Raw genomic sequence first — 8,100 nt, forward strand, 5'->3', positions numbered from 1 at the left:
TGACTAATTAATTCTAACAGTGTAGGCCCTATACCCGTATATTATAGTTTTGTCAGAATATCTGTTTTGATTCCAATTTGCTTAACTTGCGCGACTGCCAAAATGTCCAACTCAGTAGGCCTACGGGTACTTCATTTCTATATATAATATTACCATGATTACAGTGGCTCAAGAACCGGGGGGGGGGGGGCGAGGGGCTCAGCCTCGTCCCCAATAATTTGGATGCCTATGGAAAAGTACCATTGCTCCCCCCCCCAATAATTTTGGCACCATTGGGCCCCCAATATTTAACATCTTCCGGAGCCCCTGTATTATTATATAACCAGCAGATATAATCGACATTTCTATTGTGTCTTGCAAAATCAACTATCCATTTGTACATTCGCGAGTTGATTTTGACAAAATTGGTACCGGTAGTCAGAATTGAAAAATGTTGCAATCAAATCCAAAATTCTGACAAAACTACGATACCGGGGTATATAGCCCTATGATATATAGCTACATGTTAGACTGACCTACTTTGAAAAGCAAAAACGTTGAACAAAAAAAGCTCATGGGGCAAGTTGAAGCCTGTGAAAATCGAAAATCTTACACTAGAAGCCTAAATTTCATATACCTAAGTTTAACACCAGGCTTTGAAAAAAATACAGGCCTACAGTATAGGCCGGCTATACCAAGCATTATATTTTTTCTGACATCGAAGAAATGAAAATTTATTGCTTTTCACTTGACCCAGAAAATAATTAGGCCTATGTGAAAAGGTGTAAACATTTTGCTAATTTTAACGAAATTTTTTTCCATTTTGAAGCTAAACTGTTGAAATAATGGTGCAAAAGTGGAATAAATTAGTATGAAAAAATTGCAATTTTGTGGCTAAAATAGCCAAATATGAGGTTAATTTGGTCAGAAACCCACATGCAGGCGTCAACATGGGGGGGATGATTGTATGGACCATCATCCCAGGCAAAATATTGGGGGGCATCGCCCATCCCCCCCCCCCGGATCTACGCATGGTACCCTACCGGGGGGTATATGCATTTTCCAAAAATGCCGTTTTCTGTGATTTTTCGTGCTACCGTCCCGGGGGCACTCCAACTTTGGAGGTGACGCGTATGTAGGGCTGTTAAGACCCCCTTTTCAGCATCGCTGTCACCCAAAGACCCCATATTTTTTACGAACACATGCTCTGTCCATGCTCTGTCACCCGAAGACCCCCTATTTTTCAATTTGATCTGTCACCCAAAGACCCTTACAAGTCCAATTTGAACAGCAACTGGCATTTATCATGGATTTTGTTATTTATTTTGAAAAAACAAGGAAATTTGAAGCCATTTTGAACTAGATACTCAGTTTTCGAGGTTTCTGTGGCGCTTTTTCGGCTCTCACCCAAATATTCCATTTAAAAAAAAGGTCATGTTCTCACCCAATGACCCCATATTTTTCACATTTTGCTCTCACCGAATGCCAAAATCATGCTCTCACCCAATGACCCCATATTTTTTACATTTTGCTCTCACCGAATGCCCCTTAGCGCGAAAGTGCCAGCCCTACACCTATATCCATTTCATATTGAAGTGCCCCCTCGGGGCTACCGTACTCTTTTCCCGTGATTTTGTCCGTTTTCCGTATTAAAATACATACGGTATATAGGCCTATATACTGCTCCAAAAAAGTATCCTTACACTTGGATAAATAATCACAATTTCAAAACTGAACCATATTGGGGTCCGGTAGGCCTAAATTTATTTTTTCAATAGGCCTAGATCCCGGGGCCTAGATGCACCATGCATCTAATCCGGCACATTATCATGACACCCCGAATTCAATGTAACTTCAAGAAGCAAAGTTACAAGCATTTGATTAGACGAAGGCCCAGTTTTAAAAGTGACAATCTGGCCTATTCAAAATCTCCACGGATAGACATCTGGTTTGAGAGTAATTTGTGCGTGTCTTTAATTTAAAACAAAAGGAACAAAAGAAAACTGAAACAAAAGAGCTGATATTGTAACGGGACCGAGCTTGCCCCTAATACTTATGAAAACGACTGATGGAGAAGACTAGCCTTCTAAACATACAAGTGGTAGCGTAGTATCACAGACTAGAATTCTCCCCCAAGATGTTAAACCAGTGATGCAAGAAAGGAGTAGGCTAACAGGTAAAAATGAGACTTGACAATTCTGTTTTATACTTGCTTCTTTTGTTAAATCTTGTATTGTTATTTTGCTTTCATATTTGTCTTATCACATCACAATTCATAAAATACAAGTAATACAAGTGCAGGTCACTTGCCCAAATTAGGCATAGGCGCTAGGCCAAATCACCGGAGTGTATAACCACCCTGGTGTTGCCACTATTGTGGTAGCCAAGCTGCCCCTAGCTCAATCTGAGCTCCTGAGTAGGGCGTATTTGCTTTGGTTGGCAGTGCTTACCCTGTGGTTTCCCTTTCAGGGTTCGTGGGTGGACTATTGTCCACCAAGCAATCTGATTAATTTGCGTCGTGCACGGCCTTTATATACTTTCCTGAACGCGTTCATGGAACCTTTTGGCGGCTGCGTTCAAAGCGTACGCTCCGTTACTATGGATATCGCGCAGTCACTCCGCGTCAGGCGCTCACTTCCGAAAAGATTTTGAACATGACGAAATTTAATAACTAGAACTGCTAGTGTTTTTAAATCAGGAATCAAACTGATGACCCCTTTTGACCATGTAAAACGTGAAAATACTCAAAAATATCTTAAAATTCTACATCCTTAAACAATTACATCTTAAATAATCCAAAGTTTGATCAACAAAAGTCGTTTTTTAAGGAAATTTACAATTTTAGGAAAAACTTGTTTACGTTCAGACAATTGCTGGCCGGGGAATTTCAAAATGACAAATCTAAAATTCTTTGAAACAACACATGAAAAATCTGAATTTTGTCCTCAATATTTACTCATAGACGGTATGTAATACCTTATTTTGTTCCTGACAAAATTATTTACACAATATTATAAGATCTCTGTACAACTTCTAGCAGAATAGTGAAATTTTGAAGCCAAATTCGCACGTACGACATGACAAATTTCTCTGCCGTATTTTCAACCCACGGCAAAAACTGACGATCGACAGGTAAACAAATCCAAATATTTACAAAAATATACCTTGTGCAGAGCCATGCAATCATTTTAGATGCATAATAACAATCAAAACTACCACGAACACGTGAGCATCGTGACTTTTCTCTAAATATGAATTTGACAAGAGCTAAATTTTCGTATTTCTGCAATAGACAAACACACAGGAGGTAAGCTTAAAACAGGCCAAAATCTGAAATCGCATTTTGGCTCTCCGTTTCACTACGCCCTCTTCGAGACTATTTCGTCCCGAAATGTAACATGTATAATTATTTAACTTAATTACAATCAAAAATCAGAGCATTTCCTTGACAAAACTTTAACAGTAACATAGGTAAATTCACTCAACCATTGTTTGGTGACAGGCTGACAATAACATTGTCGTGACCTCAAAAAAAAGTTTTCCAAAATTTGATTGGCTATTTTGCCGATTTACGACTATACATACATAAAAGCAATTTGATTTTATATACAACTCTATTTCACATGCAAATTATATTATTATGTTTAAAAGTTTTATACAAATCTTTCACAGTATCTCTAGCATATTAATCATTTCAGCATCTGGTTTTTATTCATACTCTTCTTCACCAATAAAATATTAATTTACAAGAACCATTTAATTCACCTTGGTGCACATTTCCATCAATTTCATTTTCAAATGAACAATACCAGTTTTAATCTTGACTTTCGAGCTAATGAACAGAAGTCTGTCTCTGCATCAAGTTACACAAAACATCAGTTTAACATTTTACATTTTTTTTTTTTATTAATGATCAATATTTAAGTTCAGATATTATAAAAGTTCTATATTCCTCAGCGTCCTTTCTTTTGATGGACCTTGTCTTCAGTTCGATATCTTCAACATCTGAGAATCTACATTATCATACCTCTTTCGCAACTCTCATGAGAAACTGCCAGATTGGTTCACCGTCGATCATGAGAGGAAATGTTGACTGCGCCGCCCTTACATCAATTATGCAAGGTGTAAAGAAACCATACATCATCCAATAAAACATTTGACCTGGTAAAGAATAACCATTGACTAGTCAAATATCACTTTTGCCATTCACACTTGCACCTGAGTTCTATTAAGTCCATGTAGACTTTCTCAGTTGGCAATCCACCCAAGAGCGAAACTTGATTTTCTGTTATCAATGCGCCTACATAGTCTGACATTGCTCTGAAAACATCATGACTGCAATCAGCGAGTCACCGTCGCACCAACCAGAGTTCCAAAATCATAAGATCTGCATAACCGGCCCGTGGTGCTGCCTCAACAGTATCAGTAGAAAACAGATGATGAGATCTAGTTGATTTTCATTTCTTAATCCTCTTAAGAGCACATGCCGTATACGACGAAACTTATCTATCTTCAGTAGATAGCACGTACAGATCTAATGGCAACCATTATTGTAGGCTTAAAGTCGATTTCTGTAATTTAACTGTAGCTATCTCCGTCTCCATTTTGTTTTTCTTCATCTTCATAATCTGCAATATCTGACATTCAATTCAGAATTAAGGCATGAAATCTCATGTAAAACAACATGAGTGCCCGACAGTCAACACTGTCCATATTTTTCATGGTGATGTCTCCATGCATATCCATCATTCCAAATGATTGTAAGAATAGTTGTGTCGAAATAAAGTGATGTGTCTTTCATTTCACTTTATCTAAATTAAGAAATCCAGAATTGCTCTTTTCAAAGAACAAGAATTTCACAGATCGAGACAAAACTTGATCAAAAGATTGTCATGTCAATACCGCTGCAGTCAGTAAAGTCATATCAAACTTCTAATCACGTTTTGGCTGAAATAAAATTTCATTCATGAAGTTCTTTTTATTGGAGGCTGTTCCTCCCAGAGTTGAGTTATTATGATTACATAATAACAATAATAATGAAAACAATTTTTATATACAGGGTCTACATGTCGAGTAGACAATCCGCTATAAAACACGTCTATATGATGATGATGTCGGCAAGGCCTATACCTGACTTCAACTTCATAAAACAGTAATTTCATATTTTAGCGGCAAGGAGCTATCAGTATGCAGTGCAAGACGTCGGTGAGCCCTTTTCCGGACTTCGTACACCACAAGGATCAATGACTATAATACGGCGAGGGCTTTTCCGCATATCATTATCCCATAAACACGATAGCTTTCGTCCCCTTGAATCTTCCTCGTAAAGCTATTTACAAATTATATTTACAATCAGACATTATCACTCTCCTTATGTCATGATCCTGCATGATCTTTGAGCCATGATAACATGCCATTCTTCCTGCAGACTATCCTTCTGCTATGGCAAGTCTCCTGCTGGTGCTAATGAGTTGGTGTATAGGCCTGATCGTGTGCCTATAACATTATGACCGTGATCAAGTAGCATAGCTGACCTCTTCCAAAGACTCATCTGAGATGACAACTTTCTCAGAGTGTCGGCGTATTGGCCAGATGAATTCCGTTCACCTACGCCTATACGGTCAACTAACACCGTATGATCACTTGGGGTACATGTACCTGCTGGTTGGCAGTCTTCCCCATTTATCAAGGGAGTGTCCTGACCACCAGTTAACTGTCTCCTTACAGCTAATCGTCTCCTGGCTCGCCTTCTAGATGATGGAGACTTCCGAGTCTTCATCCCTTTATTCTTTGAACTGCTTGAGCATGCCATTGGGCAGGGTAGATCATCACAGTCTTTCCCAATTACGGGAGCATGCGGCCTGGTTAACCCTTCCTGGATCTTCAAGAAAGCTAACCTTCTCCTGGCTCGCATTTGTGATGAGGGAGACTTCCGCTTCTTTCTCGATGATCTTCCAGTCTTCTCTTTCACATCTACAAATTCAGCAATTCCATCTGCACTAGCATCATCTTGATGCTTCCTGTACTTTTCAGCTTTGTAGAAAGCTTCAGTTTCCACTGCAAACTTAATTGCATCATCAAAAGTAACAGGTTTTGCATGCAGGATGTTTAACCGTAACTCGCTTTCTCTGATAGCACTAATGAAGTATCTCTTTGCTATCTCCTGTGAGAAAGGACTTGGTATAGTGGGTAAAGCTAGTTTGACTAACTTCCTGATGTTGTGAGCTAGGTCAGGCAATGACTCTTTTGGGTGCCTTACCCTGTTATTAAGTTTCACCCAGAATAGCTCTTCCTGATTTTCGGTTCCAAACCTCAGGTTCAAACAGGCCACAAGTGAGTGGTAATCATGCCGTTCAGTCGAATCCAAATATCCCAGTACACTCTGAGCAACACCTCTTAGACTAGTTGCTAAACAAATGGCTTTGGTATAATCATTCCATTTATTCCACTCAGCAACAATTTCGAATTGTATCAAATAGTCTGACCAGGAAGTGGTCCCATCGTAAGTTTGAGGCTTTATTTTTACTCCAGGCTGAGTGTCATTGCTAGAAAGTTTAGGCCTACTTCTCACTGACTCATCACTTTCATGAACATTAAATTCATCACCAGCTAATATTTCTGAGCTGGTATCGGTTGGAAAAGTACCAACACTATCTTCAGTCGCTGCCATAATAAATCGTGAGCCAAAATCTGTTAAAATTTTGAATTATCCTACCGCCAGACACCAGTTGTAACGGGACCGAGCTTGCCCCTAATACTTATGAAAACGACTGATGGAGAAGACTAGCCTTCTAAACATACAAGTGGTAGCGTAGTATCACAGACTAGAATTCTCCCCCAAGATGTTAAACCAGTGATGCAAGAAAGGAGTAGGCTAACAGGTAAAAATGAGACTTGACAATTCTGTTTTATACTTGCTTCTTTTGTTAAATCTTGTATTGTTATTTTGCTTTCATATTTGTCTTATCACATCACAATTCATAAAATACAAGTAAACACTGGTAAATACACAATCTCTGTTGTTGATCATGACGATATTTCCTTATTTATCTCTTTTAAATCCAAATAAATTACTAATAAATGCTGCCGAAAAGTATATACTATCTGCTTGAATAATTCGAGAAGCATAAAAATACAATTTAATCAACAGAATCTCTCATCATATGACATGGTCATAGGCTAGGCCAAGGCCTAGTAGGCCTATACTACAGAGTATCCATGCCTGTACACCAAATACGAGCTTGCGATGCAACAATGAATGCACATAAATACAGTGCATAATTTTCCATTGGATTTGTGCATGTGTGCGGCAATCACTTGCCCAAATTAGGCATAGGCGCTAGGCCAAATCACCGGAGTGTATAACCACCCTGGTGTTGCCACTATTGTGGTAGCCAAGCTGCCCCTAGCTCAATCTGAGCTCCTGAGTAGGGCGTATTTGCTTTGGTTGGCAGTGCTTACCCTGTGGTTTCCCTTTCAGGGTTCGTGGGTGGACTATTGTCCACCAAGCAATCTGATTAATTTGCGTCGTGCACGGCCTTTATATACTTTCCTGAACGCGTTCATGGAACCTTTTGGCGGCTGCGTTCAAAGCGTACGCTCCGTTACTATGGATATCGCGCAGTCACTCCGCGTCAGGCGCTCACTTCCGAAAAGATTTTGAACATGACGAAATTTAATAACTAGAACTGCTAGTGTTTTTAAATCAGGAATCAAACTGATGACCCCCTTTTTGACCATGTAAAACGTGAAAATACTCAAAAATATCTTAAAATTCTACATCCTTAAAGAATTACATCTTAAATAATCCAAAGTTTGATCAACAAAAGTCGTTTTTAAGGAAATTTACAATTTTTAGGAAAAACTTGTTTACGTTCAGACAATTGCTGGCCGGGGAATTTCAAAATGACAAATCTAAAATTCTTTGAAACAACACATGAAAAATCTGAATTTTGTCCTCAATATTTACTCATAGACGGTATGTAATACCTTATTTTGTTCCTGACAAAATTATTTACACAATATTATAAGATCTCTGTACAACTTCTAGCAGAATAGTGAAATTTTGAAGCCAAATTCGCACGTACGACATGACAAATTTCTCTGCCGTATTTTCAACCC

Source organism: Amphiura filiformis, chromosome 14 (assembly GCF_039555335.1).
Source record: "Amphiura filiformis chromosome 14, Afil_fr2py, whole genome shotgun sequence".
NCBI lineage: Eukaryota > Metazoa > Echinodermata > Ophiuroidea > Amphilepidida > Amphiuridae > Amphiura > Amphiura filiformis.